The 19075-nt window shown below is 41.3% G+C and overlaps 1 protein-coding gene across 3 annotated transcripts in view; it reads right to left on the bottom strand.

The window, feature by feature from the left end:
* Positions 1-19075, bottom strand: part of Arhgap26 (Rho GTPase activating protein 26) — a 400407-nt gene that overhangs the window by 231931 nt on the left and 149401 nt on the right. The gene's annotated exons all lie outside the window — the stretch shown is intronic.

Genomic DNA, 19075 nt, shown 5'->3' with positions numbered 1-19075 from the left:
TCCTGCCCTCCAGTGCTGGGGTTACAGATGCACACCATGGTGTCCAGATCAGGTGGGTGCTGGGGACTCAATTTCTGGTCTCACGTTTGCATGACAACCACTTTATCCACTGACCCATCTTCCCAGCCCATTGAGGATATTTTAACACAACCAAAATGCTGAGGGTTGAGACCACTGGGTCAGAATTAGAACGATAACAGTTTAAACCAGGAGACGAGTCTGCCATCAGTTTTGACAATGAAAAAGTAAAAGAAAATATTGCAGCAGAATTTACATGCAAAGAAACATGAAGTGTAAAAACTAGACTGGAAATAGTTAAACTTTGAAGAGTATCATTTACTTAATTTTATTTTTAAAAGTTAAGAATTCTAAAAGTTGAATATTTACAACAAAGACCAATTCCTTATAAGAGAATGGCTAAAAATACCCAGTGCTGGGGGAGCTAATCTTATTCCTTAATGAGATTAACTGTGTGACCTTGAACCAGTCATCAAGCCACTCTTAACCCAGTTGCCAAGCTGGCAATCAGGAGAACCAATTGCTCCAAGGATAGGCTAAAGTTTCTTAAAACTGTGTGGTACTTCCTATGATGATAAGGTTGCCCTTTGTGACAACAGAACATTCAACCTATCTGGACCTCTTTTTAAACATCCAACAAATAGTCCACATGTGCCCTGCCCTGCCCTGCCCTAGACACATCTGTAACTTAGAGGTGAGTCACAGACAGTCTCATTCAAACAGAGACAGCCTAAAAGAGGGGGGGAAAAAACCAAGATAAATTGTAGAGAAGACCAGAAGGTGATCTGGAAGTGGCCACCAGAGGCTGGATAGGGATAATGTGATAAATAGAGCAGTCAGCACCTCTGAGGGCTGAGAAAATGCTGTTTAGGCTAAGATGTGTTGAAAACCTGAACTATGTGGGGAATAAAACTGAATGAAGAGCATTTCAGACTGACTGACTGGTATATGCAAAGGTCCTGAGGTGGAAAGGGCATGGCATGCTGGGAAATAGAAGCTGGCTGATAAGTCTGGCCTTTCTAACCATACCAGGGTTTGGGGCTTCTCCTTCTGTGCTGAGACAATATTGGATAACTATTCTCATTAAGTTTAGCTTTGCTAAGTGTTAATGTGATAAGCTATTTTTAAAAATAATTGTTCACATTATTATCATAGACTCCCTCTTCCGAAATTGAGTACAAAGAACTTTTATTTAATTAAAATACAACTGCACTTCCTTCTTGCCCCTCCCACGTCACTCCCCTCACCCCCACTCTCTCCCAAAGTCATGGCCTCCTCTTTTTAATTTCTATTGTTACATATACATATAAATACACCTTGGTTCAGTGTTGCCTGCCTGGATAACCAGTCAGGGGCTCATTCCTGGGAAGACTAATTCTCACACTCAGCAATTGTTAACTGTTTTTAGCTCTCTATCTAATAAAGCAATCTATACCTTTTCATCTTCTATCAACAATCCTTCTATATGCTGTGCTCCCAGCTGCCTAGCTGTCAGCCATGGCCACCTGGCAGAACTCTGCTTTTCTACATAATCAAGTATAAGGGTTCTGTAATAGATACTACATATGGAAGCAATTTTCACAATGAGCTCTTTAGAAACCTAAAAAGACCAGCCTTCTCGACTAATAGTCAATAAACAGAGGTCGTTCTAAGCTATTATTGTCTGTAATTATAGCACTTGGAAGGTATAAGCAGGGGAGATGGCAAATTCAAGGTCAATCTGGGTGTGCCGGTTGGGTTTGTCAACTTGACACAAGAACAGACACATCTGGGAAGAGAAATCTCAATTGAGAAAATGCCTCCCTCAGATTGCCTGCAGACAAGCCCTTGGGGGCATTTTTTGATTGGTGACTGCGTGAAAGGGCCCAGTCCAGGGTGGTTGGTGTCACTTTTAAGCAGGTGATCCTGGGGTATATAAGAAAGTAGTCTGAGCAAGCCAGGAGGAAGCCAGTAAGTGGTGTTCCTCTGGGGCCTCTACTTCACTTACTGCCTTCAGGTTTCTGTCCTGAATGAGTTCCTGCTTTGTCTTCCCTCAATGATGGACTGTGACCAGAAAGTATAAGCCAAAAAATTTCTCCCTCCCCAAGCTGCTTTTGGTCACGGTCTCTATCATAGGACAGAAACCTACCTAAGACACTGAGCTACAGGGTGAAAAGCTACCTGTTCTATCGTGATAATCTGTGAACAGGTAGAAAACTCATGCACAAGCATCTAGGAAGGTTGCCTGATGAAAATAAATGCACAAATGAGCATTTATTACATCCTTCTGTCTATGTGCACACAATGGCAAGTCTTTTAAAAAAAAAAAAAAAGGTATAACATTGGGATTAAAGAATCCTGGTTCTGGTCCTGGCTCTATGTCACCAGCTACATGTGTGACTTAGGAAATTGACTTTCCTTTTGTGACCTTGTTCCTATGAATCAGAGAAATGTTCATGGTTGTTAAGGCTTGTTCCAGCCCTCCCAGCATGTGATTTAAGCATTCCTATTAGAAAAGTGAACTAAAAGCAGACATTTACAGTCTTTTCATTATGTTTAATTTTCCAATGACACTCACTTTACCCTGCACGTGAGCACACCTGTATCTCAAGGTCATGACACTTAAGAATGGCTTCTGAAAAAAAACAAGTTGCTGACCTTACTTATTTTAAATATATTCAGTATGTAATTGGTACATTTATTTTTAGTTCTACTTATAACAGCACCTTAGAGGCTTTCGATCTTTCAGTTAACCATTCAGGCATTTTAGAATTTATCATTACACAAAAGCTAAATCAACATGATCCGAAAACTTGCTTAAAATACAATCTGAGAGCCAAATCATGGAAGGAGGAGGCATGTCTCAAAATACCTTCAGCCCCCTAAAGAGTTCCTTGACTATACATATTTGGAGTCCTCTTTTGAAAAACGCATACCTGTCCTTTGAATTTTTTACTACTGACTTACATTTTAAAATAAACAGAAGAAAGGAACCCTATACACATTCCCTTGTTATCTCAAATGTGTTTGAGCTACATTCAGGTTGCAAGTCATTCTTAATTGAAACCCGATGGATTCAACGTCTCTAGAAAAGGGCCAGCCAGCATTATATTTCAAAGGCTCAGCCCTCTCAATACCTTTGCAGATCGAGAACTCAAGCTGTACAAAGGGCAGAGTGGACATGGGGGACCTGGAGGAAGAGAGAGAGAGGAGAAAGAGACATAGGAGGGAAGGACATAAACAGAAAGGGATGTGGGTGGAGAGTAAAGACAGAAGGAGAAGAAAAAGAGAACTGGGAGAAAGTGGCTTTGTGGTGTTTGGAGGGGCCCTAGTCTGCTTCATACTCAACTGCTCAATTCCCTGTACTTAGGTTGAACTCTGAGTCACAACACAGAGTGCTGAGCAAGACCTATAAAAAGCAGCACATATAGCAATGTGAGAGGAGGGCAACAGGAAACAAGAACAGTGCTCAGAAGATGGAGATTAAACTAGAAGGGAGACTCCACAGAGAGGAGGAGCAAGAAATCTATAGTAAAGCTAGCTGCCTTGCGTGCTTTCTCCGTATGTAGTCTAGACAAGGGTCAAACTCCACATCCTCTTGCCTCTACCTTGGAATGATAAAATAGCAGGCATGCACAACCTAAGTGAATCCCTTAACACAAAGGCCAGCATTGTGTAGTTAAATGCTAGTCTCAGGATAAGGCTGAAGAGCTGAATGGGACAAAATGAAGTCATCAAAAATGAATGATCAAAATAAGCTCCCTTAAATCTGTGTAAAATTTGTTATTTCAACTGTGCACAAAATCTTGAAAGAGGAAGTGGATGAGATACAATTTTTTTTTTCTGAAGAATGTGATGGTAATGCTATAAAGAAAATGTTTAAATTTGACTTTCATAGTACCGTTTAAGGGAAAAAAAAAAGATAACTGTTGGAAAACTAGCAGAAAGCCTGGTCTGCTTCCCAGAGTCCATCCAAAGCCTGAACTCCAAGTCACATCCCTTCCCCTGCTTGTGAGTTCTAAGCTTCAGTCTCTCCTGGCAACTAGGAGCTTTGGAATAGCTAGGTACTCCTCTGTACTGAGACAAGCTCCAGTCAACATCTCCAATTCCACTCTAATACCACTACTGCTCACACCTCATATCTTCTGCAAGATTTCCCTTCGCTGCCCCTTGCCCTACCCAGGGTTCTTGATTTGCCACTTAAAGGTAGGCGAGCACAAAGAAGCTATCCCAAGAAAGGCAAAAGAAACTGTTGCACAAGGAGGACTGCTTGAGCGGGGATTACGCTAACCAGACTGCAGTTCAGCAGAATGTCTGCTTCAGTAGGTGAGTATGTAACTTCAGGGCTTCACTTAATAACAGCATATATAAACAACGGTCCCTTCCCCCATATCAATGCTTAATGCCAAGTGTAGTTTCATTATACAACGTGGGCTTAAGCCTTCTCAATTAACAATCTGTTGTCTTCAAAATCCTAAGTAAAAGAAGCTTCCAGAGACTGTTCTAAAGAAGAAGTCAGGCTGGCTGGAATCCACTCCTTGCTGTAGCCAAGACTCAGGCATTCCAAGTGAGCAAAGGCAAGCAAGCAGGGAGCTTAGCAAGGATTCGCTGAGGGTATTTAATGCTGCATGAGGACAGCATGAAATGTGTCCTGGCTAGGGATGGGCTGCAAGGGGAAAATACACACAACCTATCTTTGTCTATTTCCATCTTCCCTATGATAGACCTAAAGAATGTTTTGTTAAAAATAATCTAAACAGGTTCTTGATATATAATGTTACAAAACTGCACTCTCAGTCATTTGGAGAGGTTCCATGGCAGGGTCAAACAAGGACATGCTATTCAACGATGCTTGGTGCCAGAGATTTGCAGGCTAGGAAGATTTAGAGGGTCCCTAAGTCTCTACAAAGGCTATGCTAACGTTTATTTGGTAGGTGGATTCACTTTCCCATAGAACCCCTCGGCTTTTCAAGGCGTGTCTGATGATTCTCCTCCTACCAAATTCCTTTCTGTGTATATAATTTTCCTACAGACTAATTCTGGCACATCACTAGGATACATACGGACCTTGATTTCCTGCATTCTAAAAAATCCTTTTTTTTTTCTCCCCTGTGTCTTCATGAGAACATAGGGCTATGCCTAGTTATGTAGGTATCAAAACACCTGAAATACATTTGAAATGATGTCAGATCTCCACTGGACATGAGCCAACATTTTCCAAATGTGACCATGCTAGATACATACTTTGGGAAAAGTTACAGATCTAGATAGGGAACTGGCAAGTTCCCAAAACAGGAGGGTGGTGCAATTCTGGATAAAGTCTGAGAAGTTGCAGCTGACAAGGAAACGAACTAGAGAGAAAATCCGGACTTCAGAAGGGTTGGTACTGAGAGGAGAAAGTGATCTGTCAACTTGCTAGGAACCATGCTTATCCACAGACTGCAAAGGGACTCTGCCAGAAGCCAGGATCATAGGCTCCGCCAAAACTCCAACCACGGGAGCAAAGAATACAAGTACAGCCTCAGACGGGTAAGTGCTCTAATAAATTCATAGGACAAAAACTCACATTCAGGACCTTTCTTATTCTCAGAAAGAGTGAGCAGAAAGACTGTGATGGTTGTCCAGTCAACTTTAAAAGCAGCCCACAGTCATGTCAACACGCTCAGAGATGGGCTACAGAGACAGAACACTGAACACTTTCAAATCCTTCTCTAAAAGACCTTTTGGTTCATAAAACACTTCCTCGGGGCTGGGGAGATGGCTCAGAGGTTAAGAGCACTGGCTGTTCTTCCAGAGGTCCTGAGTTCAATTCCCAGCAACCACATGATGACTCACAACCATCCATAATGAGATCTGGTGCCCTCTTCTGGCCTGCAGGCCGAACACTCACTGTATACAAAATAAATAAATAAATAAATAAATAGATAAATAAATAAATAAATAAATAAATAAATCTTTGGGAAAAAAAACACTTTCTTATCTCATCTGCAATAGGACATAGGAACTTGTTGCTTAGAGATCTCAAGGGGACAAGACAATTCGTATCAGATGCTAACAGAGACCTGAGTCTGAAGTGTGTAACTCTAGCACTGGTACATCCCACCTGAAATGGAGAAGGGTCAACAGAGGTGCTGCGGAAAGGCCTCTGTGAAAGGTACAGAACCCACCAGTAAGAAAGACAACAGAACTAAAATTCACATGTGCCCCTTCTATTTCTGCCTCCAGTTCTCGAAGTCTCTCCTCATCTGAGATGGCAATGACTTTCTATTGGATTCTTGGATGTGGTGGTTTGAATAAAAATGGCCCCCATAGGCCCATGGGGAGTGGCACTATTAGGAGGTGTGGTCTTATTGGCATGGGTAAGGCCTTGTTAGAGGAAGTAAGTCACTAGGGGATAGATAGGCTTTGAGGTCTCAGAAGCTCAAGCCAGGCCCAGTGACTCACTGTTTCTTCCTGCTGCTTGCCAATCCAGATGTAGAACTCTCAGCTACTTTTCTAGCACCATGTCTGCCTGCATGTTGCCTTGCTTCCCACCATGATGATAATGGACTAGACCTCTGAACTGTAAGCCAGCAACAAATAAATGTTTTCCTTTATAAGGTTTGTCATGGTGTCTCTTCACAGCAATAAATCCCTAATTAACACACTTGGCAAGCTCAAAACAAAGGCAGACAGTAGACAAACATATGTATCTAAACCTTGCAAAGTAGAACAGAGGGAGTCTCATAAACTTGGGGCCAGTTAGTTGACTCGAGGCCAGCCTGTAATATATATCCTGAGACTTTAGGCACCACTACCATACTACCACCCCAATAAATCTGTATTAATATGCCCTAACAAAATGGATTTCTGCACTCTGAGCTTGTAAAATTTATGGTGAAAATAAAACTAACTAGCAATTGCTGTAAAAGGGTGTATTCTGCCCAGAGGAGTTTCTACTTAGTTTCTGGTCCACCCCCTTCCTTGTCCTTCTTTGCTTTTAAAAATAAAGACGTAATGAGTTGTGGAAACCTCAAGTTTCTGGGCAATGGGTCAGGACCACACAGTGTGTGGGAGCAATGGTGGCTAGCTGAGAGCTAAGGGGTGAAGTCCTGCCCTTTTGTTGGCTGTGAACACTGGACCGCACATCTGCATTGTTTTCTGGATAAGCACATAGGAGAATTCCCTTTCTTCTCTTTAAAATTACCTTTAATAGTTTTATTTTTGTTAAAATATAATTACACAATTTCCCCCCTTGCTCCTCCAATGACCCCCTCCCTTTCAAGAACATGGTCTTTTATTCATTAACTATTGTCACACATACATGTGAGTATACAAGTGCATGTGTGTGAATAAATATGTAAATGCAACTTGCTGAGTCCATTTAGTATTGCTTGCATAATGTTTCAGGGATGACCACTTGGGATTAGATAGATAACCATTTAGGGTGTTCATCTCTAGGGAACACTAATTTCCCCCTCTCCACAGTTTTTAATTGCCTGTAGCTCTTCATCCAGGGATGGAGCCTCATGTGATTTCCCCCATCCACATTGGCATGTCAACTGGTGTTGCCATTGTTCAGGTCTTGTTAAAGCAATCTATTGTTGATGTTGCATAGGGTTTTTAAAGCTCTTAAGGAAGAGCTTTTAAAATCATACTAGGAAATGACTTTGCTTCCAGGACCTATTTACTGGCTCTGGTGTTTTCTTCTGGGCTACGTGGCAGGATTTCTGGAACAAAACTACCAGGAGTGCAATAACTGGTACTGGGAGCCATGCTGACTGAACCATACTTGAAACCAATCAGCAATCCCAAACACGTTTTTTAAAATGCTTATCTTGTTCCACACCTCACCAAAAGACAACCTAACTTACAGACTTTCTGTTATTCAAATGACCCCAGGTCTTCTGTCAACATACTGCTTAAAATACCACTTTAAATTTGATCACTACCAAATATGACCACTTTTGAACTTTGAGAGTATAAGAGAAAATGGCAGAAAATCTAGATTGACCATTCTTTAGGAGAACGCAGTCTGTCACCAATGGCCTTTCACACGGGGAGGTGGGGAGGGAGACTGAAGCTAACCCAACAATAACCTCCATCCCGTGTACCACTCCTGTGACATCTGTAAGGATGCCAACAGTCAGTGGTGCCACAGCTAGAGTTGAGGGGTCAACAGGATGTCTAGCATCTATGGATTCAGGTGTCTCTAAACCAATAACTACAAGGTACACAGTAAACACAGCAAACTGCCCAGAGCTGAACATACGGTACGGTAGGACAGGGTAGAAGACAAATGTTCTAAAGCAACAGCTGGATTCAGGAGAGCAGCTGTGGAGCAGGAAGAACTTCTGATGTTCTAGAGCACATCAGGATAACAATGGCTCAAATGGAGAATTTCAAAAGAGCCAACAGAGAATTTTGAATGTTCCTAATACAAGAAATGTCTGAGGTGACAGAGACATCAGTCACTCTGATGTGACCATCAGGAACTACTATGCCTGTATCAAAAGGCCACACTGTTCCCCCAAAATGTGCAAGATGGTGTGTCAAAAATTAAATTAAAATGTGTTTTTAAAAGAGGTAAATATACTGTAAGGAAAGAAGAAGTACTAAAAGAAAATCTACAATAGATTTTATATAACAGAGAGCTTTTGGAAGACAACAAGAAACCTGGCTGCCCTGGTTATGCAAAGGTGTGCATTGTTACCAAGGAGTGAGAACAGACACAGAATATTGTCCAAACACTCGCCTCTATGCACATCAACTAGTGGCAATGTTCCTTTTAAAGGCTGAGCTTCTAACTGGTCCAAGCATTATTGTACTGCTGTTTCCTCAGAATTCAAACACGCCCTTCTGGGAAGGGAGGCTCATAAGACTTGGAAAGCTAATGAAACTTCTGAGATTCAGGAAGTTCAGAAAGATTTTACAGCCCCTCACCATTGTCACTGTACAAGCAGGAAACACTTTCTGGGGAGAGGAAATGCTGCTTCAGCAGAGCTAGCTGCAAGTTGGGCTGGGAGCCTCAGAGATGCAACTTCAGGCGCTGTCATCCATGATGGAATCAGATTTCAGTGATGAAGTTCTCCCCGAGTCACCCATACAACTATAAGTAACCCCCTTGTGCTGGATAGTTTGGGAAGAGGGAACTTCAAGTGATTAATTGCCTCCATCAGACTGGCCTGTGAGCATGTCTGATAACATTTTCTTAACTGCCCATTGATGTATGAGGGCCCAGCCCATTATAAGTGGTGCCCTTCTTGGGGGAGTGGGTCTGGGCTATATCAGAAAAGTATTCAAGCAAGCTAAAGGGAGCAAGCTAGTAGACAGCATTCCTCCATAGTCTCTACTTCAGTTCCTGTCTTGGCTTTACTCAGTGATGGACCATTACCTGTAAGCCCGTCATAAACCCTTTCCTCCCCAGGTTGCTTTTGGTCACAGTATTTACCACAGCAACCAGACGCAAACTAGGACACCCCTCACCCACACTTCTGTAAGTAATCCCAACAAAGACACACGATCACTAAGACAGAGTTGGGTGGAATTGTTTCTTTGGTCAGTAGCCTATGCTCTATCTGTCATGAATAGGTGTTTAGCCAGATATCCCCAGGGAAAGTCACACAACAAGGGTGACTAAAAACAATGTGTTATCTTGGATTGGACAGTAGACTAGAAAGCAAAGAGATAAATTAATCAGATAACTAGAATTTTTTAATATATAATATATTGTATTAATATTAATGTCCTGGGTTCATAATTATATTGTGATTATATAAGGCAATAACATTAGGCTATCTAGGTAAAGAATGTTCTGGAATTCTTTGTTACATTTAAGTCTCAAAGGATTTTAAAATGAAAAATGTTTTTGCTTTTTAATGAGCTACTGAAAACACACATGTATACACATAGCCAGAACCTCCAATAACTTCTTGATTTGCCAAGATGTCATCTTCCAGATGTAGGAAGTGAAACAGGGAACTGTTGTATGCACCTAGATCTGAATTCAAATGAAGAACGAGCAATAGAAACCTTCAGAGTTACAGCCTCATTCATGCTGTCCCCTCACAAAAGACTGGGCAATAGTTAGCCTAAGCCACAAACCTGGAGGAAGGAACTTACAGAGCATACAAACTGGGTGTAAAGTTAACAAACGGGTGGACAGAACAACAGCTGTCCTACAGAGGAGACAGACATTGGCAGCATCTTCCATGTTTTCTATTGGATGGAAAGCCAGGTAGAAATGCTGACTGGGCTTGTGGGGTGTTAGGGACTGAGAGCTCTTTTAGTCATGAGGCACCACAGCAAGAGCGACTCCTTAACAAGGGATTGCTTCTTTTCTCCTGGAAGACTTTAAGGACTTTGACAGACCTTGGGACAACCCAGCAGAATGCTGACTGTTGCCAGAGCACATGGGGGCAGATGGCCCACAGGTCCCATTTCAGATCATGCACCTGAGGCTAAGAGAACCACAGCTCAGATAAGATACATGATGTGCCAATTTGGTTGCAGTATTCCCCTCATTAATGACTCTACCCCGAGCAACAAGTGTGCTAGGAAACAGGAGATACCTGCAGAAACAAACAGGAAAGCCTGGCCAGCCAAGAGGCCAGTAGGAAAGCTAGAACCGTGTCCTGGGCTTTGAAGGCAGAGCTGAGAGAACTGATGGGTGTCATCTCTAGCTCAGAAATTTGAAAATGGAATTTAACACTTTAAACAGCAGGAACCACACTTTATGTTTATATAGCACTGTGCAGCTGAAGCACGAATCAGGCTATAATAAGAGACTAATTTGGCAATAGTATGGGAAATAATCTGGCAGTACCTATTAAAATATTAATATATATATATACAATCCAGCCTAGCAATTTTATTTGATGTGTACCCAAAAAAATGCTGAAATAAGTAATTAGTGAAATGTACATAAGGAATAATTTTATTATTGTTTGTAATAATAAAAACTGAAAAAATGAATGTCAAGAATGGCTAAAGGATTACTAAAGTAATTAAACTGAAAGCTTAACAGAGCTCTGTGAAACAACCTACAAAACAGAGCACAAGTGATATGAACAGGAAAGCGGGGACAATGGGGAAGGAGGTTTAAGTGGGAAGAGGGGTAAGAGAGTAGGGGAAGGTGGGGGAGTAGGAATGTAAGGAGAGGAAGAGGGGTAGGAGAGGGATAACTAACATTAAAAGCAATATGTAAACCTACCATTGTATAGGCCTCATATATCTGTATATATGCTATATATGATACACATGTGTATTTATGCACATATATATACATTTATATACATATATGCATGTATAGATATGTATATGTATATATACATATACACACATATGAGTTTAATTGGAGTTACTCGCACAGGGGATTATGCTAATCCCAGAAGCCACAGGTTGCCAAATATAAAGCCTAGTGCCAAGTGTGTGGGTCAGGAGTGTCCTAGAGATATCCAAAAAATATAAGCTATGGCCATTGCTCTTGGTTGCCCAGAACTTGGCGATAGGACCCTACTGTTGAAGATACTATACACAGTGGTCATAGGACATAGAAAAATCAAGTTAGTACTGACCAGGAAGCTCCTTGCCTGCATGTATGAATATATACTGTGTGGTTGCCTGGAAAGAAGACAATATCAGATGTTCTGGAGCTAGAATTACAGATGTTTGTGAGCCACCATGTGGGTGCTAGAAATCAAACATAGGTCTACTGCAAGGACAGCTGTTCTTAACCACAGGGCCATCTCGTCAGCCCACGGTGGAAATATCATTAATTAAAGAATTCTTGCAATATGAAAGAGAACTAGTACTCTAAGTAAGGACATGCCACAAGCAGCTTCAGACTCAAATCCCTGCCGATAGTGAAGGGAGTATATGAGAATACAGTCTGCAGGGGCAGACCCACGCTCCATGGCTCTGGAAAACTTTGTGATTCCCAGTGACACCCTGAGTCACCTTTCTACAGAAAGGTACTTCAGACATGATGGTGTGACTGTAGTGACTCTAAGCTGCTTGCTTTCGCAAACATGCTTAGAGCCACAATACACAAAGAGAAGGAGGGGCAGCTCTGGGGATGAGGAAACTGACAAAGGACACTTACTCTCCCAAGTTTCTCTGAGCTGCAGTATGCACACACTCGAAGGAAGATTTCTATGATTAAATGTTTTTGCTTGCTTTGTTCCTTGATCTTTTTGAGACACGGCCTCATACTGTAGCTCACGCTGAAAACGGAACTGACTCTGGAGCTCCATCTGGCCTTGAACCTGCAGCAACCTTCCTGGATCAGCCTGGGGGTGAAAATTCCAGGTGTGGGCCACCATTCTAGCTTCCCTGTGCAATTTAACCGAGAGCCCACTTAAGCAATGGCCACAGCACCGTGAAATGGAACCATGCGGCTGCAATCGTGACTCTACTACTTGTCACCCTGGACTGAGTAAACGTAAATCTGGGAGAGTAATTTCAAAACTTTGCGAGACTGGCTAACTTTGTTAAGTTTTCTGTTGTTGGTGTTTTGTAATGATAGGAAACTTGGAGGCGTCCTGTGAATGTTTTATCCAACTCCCTCCACGCTACTATCTCCTGTAACCACTCCAGCATCAAATCCAGAAAGTTATCATTAGTCCCATAGCTAAGTTATCTAAGTTACATACTCCGTTCATACTTTATCAGGTTTTGCATACATTTTTTGGTGTGTGTGTGTATGTGTGTGTGCACGTGCGCGCTAAACTATTCAGAAGTAGACACACATACATTGACATAATTTCATAGAACTACCAGATTCATGACACAGGACTGTGTTACCCCTTCTCTTCTCCAACCTCACTGCCCCCATCCCCTGGGAACTGTTGCTTTATTCTCCATTTCTGTGTCACTTCGAGCATGTCACAAAATGGAAGCACACTACATATCCATTCCCAGACTGGCTCTCTCAATTGACATAACACCCTGGGATGCACACAGCTGGTGAAGGGGTATCACCAGTTTGCTTCTGTCTATAGCACGATAATAGTCCACTCTATGGATGTAGCATCCTTTGTAACTTCTTACCCAGGAAAAGCACTTGGGTTATTTCCAGTTTGGAGGTATCATGAACAAAGCTGCTACCAAAATGTGTGTACAGATTATGTGTATCATACTTTCATTTCTCTGGAGAAAATGTCTCAGAGCAATGGGTGGGTCTTATGGTAAAGGTTTGTTTAGTTTATTAGTATATTAGAAGCTGCTTAGTAACTTTCCAAAGTAGTTGTTTCATTTTACACTCCCACCAGCAGTGTATAAGTGGACCAGCTTCCTACAGGTACCCACAGTCATTTCTTGTTTTTACTACTATAAACCTGAATCTTTCATATAGGGAATTCATTGTACTTACATAGGGGTTTTTTTATTCTATTTTTTTTGAGGATATAGTATAATCACATCATCATTTTCCCCTTCTTTTCCTCCTTCCAAACCCTCCCATCTATCCCCTCCTTGCTCTCTTTCAAACTGATAGCTTCTTTTTGCATTAAGTGTTGTTTTATATATATAAATTCCTGACACATAAGTACAACCTGCTCAGTCTGTTTAATGTTACTTGTATATGTTTTTAGAACTAATCAGTTGGTATTGGATAACTGTACTGGATAGTTTTGTGTCAACACAGGCTAGCCATTTGAGAGGAGGGAACTTCAATTAAGAAAATCCATAAAGATCAGGTTGTAGGCAAGCCTCTAAAGCATTTTCTTAATTAGTGATTGATGGAGGAGGGCCCAGTTCATTGTGGGTGGTGCCATCCCTGGGCTGGTGGCTCTGAGTTCTATGAGAAAGCAGGCTGAGCAAGCCATGAAGGGCAAGCCAAAAGCAGCACCCCTCCATGGCCCCTGCATTAACTCCTGCCTCCAGGTTCCAGACCTGCTTGAGTTCTTGTCCTGACTCCCTTCAGTAATGGACTGTGACATGAAAGTGTAAGCGAATAAACCCTTTCCTCCCCAGCTTGCTTTTGGTCGTGGCATTTCATCATAGCAATAATAACCCTAACTAAGACAATATCTCCTTGGTGTGTTCTTTCCTGGGAAGACTTTCTCCTGCTCTCAGCGTTCCTTAGTTGCTTGTAGTTCTCTGTGTAGGTTGAGGACTCCAGGGCTTTCCCCATCCACTTTAGCATGTCTATTGTGGTCATCCTTGTGGCTCATGTTTAGGTAGTTATGTTGGTAAGACTTTATGGGTGTAGCTTCTGACATTCATAAGAGACACAATCTTACAGCAACCTCCCTGATCCTCTGACTCTCACAATCTTTCCACCACCTCTTCTGCAATGTCGCCTGAGGCTTAGATGCAGGAATTCTATTGCAGTTATATCCTTTGGACTGAGCTCCGTAGCTCTGCATTTTGATTATGATTTTGTGTAATGACCTCCACACACTATGGTTTTAATTTGTAGTTCCCTAATGACTAATGATATGGAACAACTTTCTGTGAGCTTTTATGTAATTTCTATAACTTCATTTTAAGGGTTATTTTGTTTTTATTTATATGTGTGAATGTGTAATTCAGATGCCTGTCGAGGCCAGAAGAAGGCATCAGATGCCCAAAACTAGAGTTCTGAGCAGTTATGAGCTGCCTATGATGGGTGCTAGGAATCAAATTCCTGTCTGAGCAGGGGGTGCTCTTGACTGTTGACCCTTTTCTTCAGTCTCTAAAACTTCATTTTAAAATGGCTCTTTGTGCCTTTTATCTATATCCTAATTGGGTGTTGAACTGTTTTAAGAGTTCTTTTTACATTTTTATATGTAGGTCCTTTGTCAGAAAAATGACTGGCAAACGTTTTCATCCATTCTAGAGATTCTCTTTTCTTCTTCTCAACAGGATCTTGCATATACAAAAGCAAAAGTTCTAAATTTGGTGGAGAAAAAGTTATCCTCTTTTTTTCCCTCTAAACTTTATGAGCCATATTTTGGTGTGATGTTGAAAAAATTCACAGAGCCCTACATCAAAATATTTTTTGTCATCTGAAAGTCTTATAGTTTTACATTTTATACATAAATATATGAATCACTTTGAATTAATTCTTATGTAATGTATGAGACTTAAGTTGGGGTTTCTGGCTTTTGCCCATGGTATCCATTACTTTTAAAAAGCACCATTTGTTTTTGTTTAAAAAACAAAAGAAAAAAAAAACCTCCTTTTCCTTCATTAAATTGCTTTTGCACTTCTGTCTAAAATCAATTGTGCACAGGAGTCTATTTCTGGGTTTTATTCTGTTCCATTGATCCAGGTGTCTATCCTCTGTCAATACAATGTCTTGATTATTGTCGCTACAAAAGAAGTCTTAAAATAGAGTAGAATAATTACTCTCACCTTCATTCTTTTTTCAAAATTGCTTCAGCTCTTCTAGTCTCTTTACCTTTATAGATAAACTGTAAAGAAAATTTGCTGCAGAATTAATAGGAATTGCATTAAATCTACAGAGGAATTGGAGAGAGCGGTCCTCTTTACAAGCCGAACCCTCTGATCTTTGGATGCAGCAGTCTATCTACCCAGCTCCTCTTCCACCAACACTCTCCAGTGCTTATGGAGATCTGTGCCTGAGCACTATTTGGGGGTTTGCTGTGGGATGTTCTGTATGTCCTGTGGGAACATGTTCTCAGGTTCCTCGTGGCTTTACCCAGCAGGTCCGCATAGAGGATGATTAGGACCACGGGCCTGAGTGCAGGTGTCTGAGATGGTCTGCACTCGGCTGTGCTGGGGGATGGTTTGTATGTCAAGTTGCTCTGATTGGTCAATAAATAAAACACTGATTGACCTGTGGCTAGGCAGGAAGTATAGGCAGGACTAACAGAGAGGAGAAATAAAAGAACAGGAAGGCAGAAGGAGTCACTGCCAGCCGCCACCCTGACAAGCAGCATGTAAAGATGCCAGTAAACCACAAGCCACGTGGCAAGATACAGATTTGTGGAAATGGATTAATTTAAGCTATAAGAACAGTTAGCAAGAAGCCTGCCACGGCCATACAGTTGGTAAGCAATATAAGTCTCTGTGTTTACTTGGTTGGGTCTGAGCAGCTGTGGGACTGGCAGGTGACAAAGATTTGTCCTGACTGTGGGCAAGGCAGGAAAACTCTAGCTACAGGGGTTGGTGACTGCAATGTGTTTTTAACTTTGGATACCATTTGCTTATTGCTAAGTTATAGAAGTATGACGATGGGTGGGGAGAGAATCTAATACTCAGCTATCTTGGAGAGCTTACCATCTAGTTCTGAGTGTTTATTTGGGGATTTGGTTTTGTTTGTGTTTGAACTATTTGGTATTTCCTACATAGATAATCATGTTATATGATAATACAGCAATTTTAAATTTTTCTTCCAATTTAACTGTCTCAGAAAATGAAGGCCGGGCAGTGGTGGCGCACACCTTTAATCCCAGCACTTGGGAGGCAGATGCAGGCAGATCTCTGTGAGTTCGAGGCCAGCCTGGGCTACCAAGTGAGTTCCAGGAAAGGCACAAAGCTACACAGAGAAACCCTGTCTCGGAAAACCAAAAAAAAGAAAGAAAGAAAATGAAGATGATACAGATGGTGATGGTGGTGATGACGATGATATATGCCTGATAAAAGATATAAGCCTGGAATACTTAGAAAGCCTCTTGCTGTATGTGGAAAGAAGACATTAAAAATAAAGCTAAAAGAAAGGAAGCTGCCGGGCGGTGGTGGCGCATGCCTTTAATCCCAGCACTCAGGAGGCAGAGCCAGGCGGATCTCTGTGAGTTCGAGGTCAGCCTGGGCTACCAAGTGAGTTCCAGGAAAGGCGCAAAGCTACATAGAGAAACCCTGTCTCGAAAAACCAAAAAAAAAGAAAGAAAGGAAGACAACTCCAAACATTATGTAACTGGTTCAAATGAGCCAAAACATACTAAACAGTAGTGTTTTCAGTTACATCTCACACAGTTTTTCTCAAGCAACTTTGAACTGGGCCCCCTTCATTTGAATTGAAAAATTTCATTGATCTGTGGATAAAATCATAATGTTTAATGTTGAAATACAGTTCCAGTTTTTTCCTCTATCACATGTCCATCAACAGCATGAAAATATTCAACATGTCTTTAAGATGGAATGTGACTATAGGCTAAAAACTATGGTTTATGTAATGATTATCATGTTATAAAATCAACCAAGTTAGAGTTTATTTAGATGCCTCTCCAATCATTCTAAAATGTTACTGAACAATGAAGAACAAAGAAAATAAAAACTAAAATTCCCTGGTACACCTTCAAAACATTTTAATACTGAATAATATTTTGGTCAGCAGGTGCCCACATTTATATCTCCCTAATGTAGGAGAATTTCCCCAATATTAGGGAATTACTCTAAGATCAGCTTGAGGAAAAGCCAACTAGACAAAGCCAAAACTCCCAAGGGTGCATATTTAACTAATTAGGGAGGAGGTGATTAAAATGGAGCTGCTAATTGTCTACTATGCTCTCAGCAGTGGGAGACGAAATTACACCTCCTGTTACTGTCAATTATTCAGTCCTCATTTGTCTGTATTTATCTTCCCCTTTAGGACACTGAAAAGCACACAGAGGTGTAGTTTCCAACGCAAGCTATATATTCCTCAGAGGCAACAGGTTTATAGAATGTTCAGAGACAGAATTATCTCCTGTTTAGACTTGTTACTAATGTGTACATTCTGGAGCACAAAGATGCTTGTTTTCAAGATTACACTTTGCATCTGCACAGGACAGGTGCTAACCTATGGGAAGACTGGAGTAGTTAGTAAGGGGCCAGTTACACAGGGGCACGGAACAGGTATCAAGTGGTAGGGGAGAGGAGAAGAGGGGGCTTAACATGATGGGCAGGCAGGATTAGAGTTGAACTTGGGGCAGCAAGGGGTGTGTTTTTGTTGTTGCTTTATTTTGTTTAACTCATACCAAGAATATCACGTGGTGAAAGGATTTTTCGCCCCAGGGATTTCCCATTCTGAGTTTGGGGAGTCATTCAAGTGAGCCAGAGAAAGTAAGTACTGCAGAAGTAACTAAGCATGAGTCCTTAGTCTGAAAATATATCTATATTAAAGATAAAACCTAAATACATTTAGGGATAGACTTCAGCTACGCCACTAGAGTGGAGACTGCCAGACATTCACAGCATCCTTTTTCCTCTTATTCCTTGAAATGCACTGGGTACTGACTGGCAGAGCCAGTGGCAGCCTATGTGCATCTGGATTTCTCCATTCTCATCTGAGGGTAGATATGGCACTTCATTTACTAATGGAAGCAGCAAGTGACCTCTAAGCACTTCACAATGCTTTCCCTGGATGCTTCCAACTCCATTTTCAAGCTGGTGCAGGGCAATGACAGAACAACCCAGGAAAGCATGAGTCCGGGTAGCAGAGCTGTCATACTGGGTATGAGAGCAGGTGAGAGCTCTGACAGGCACACATTTCCATCCACACATCCTACTAACACTTTAGGTCTCTTCAATGTACAGCATCCTAGCCTGTTCTCTACAAAGATAGCCACTTACTATCTGTGACACTTGCACTGAGTTATTTAATCCCTCTAAACCTGTTTTCTCATCTACAAAATGAATCCCCAACACCTATTTCCTAAGACAATAAGAAATAAGTAGATTTTAAAAATATTAAATCCTGTAAAACACACACACACACACACACACACACACACACACACACACACACACGGTGCTCAGTTGATGGTGGATGATGCCAGCAAAGATGAAGGCTTCCAACAAGCTCATTTTGAGAGTCTCTGATATGAAATGGCAATTCTGACTGTGACATCCTACAAGGATAAAGGTGTATCTGCTTTGGGGATGTTTCTATGGATAACAATGCACATCGGAAAAATTGAGGCTAATCTTATATTTTGGCCCAAGAAAAAAATTCAGATTAAACAGTTGTTTCATTATAGTTTACCCAACTTTGCCTCGTCTTTAATAAGTTACTTAATATGGACACATATTACTAAAAGTTATAAAACACTAGTTATTGCTTGTGTTTTGTTGACTAGATTGAGTCCTGTGTTTATATAATAGAGCTGGGTAGAACAGCATATCCCTCTGTATTGCCAGATCATCCCACCAGCATAGGCTAGGACAGAGC

Source organism: Peromyscus leucopus, chromosome 19 (assembly GCF_004664715.2).
Source record: "Peromyscus leucopus breed LL Stock chromosome 19, UCI_PerLeu_2.1, whole genome shotgun sequence".
NCBI classification, from domain to species: domain Eukaryota; kingdom Metazoa; phylum Chordata; class Mammalia; order Rodentia; family Cricetidae; genus Peromyscus; species Peromyscus leucopus.
The sequence above is the reverse complement of the archived record's forward strand: the minus strand, read 5'-3'. Positions and strand labels throughout refer to the sequence as shown.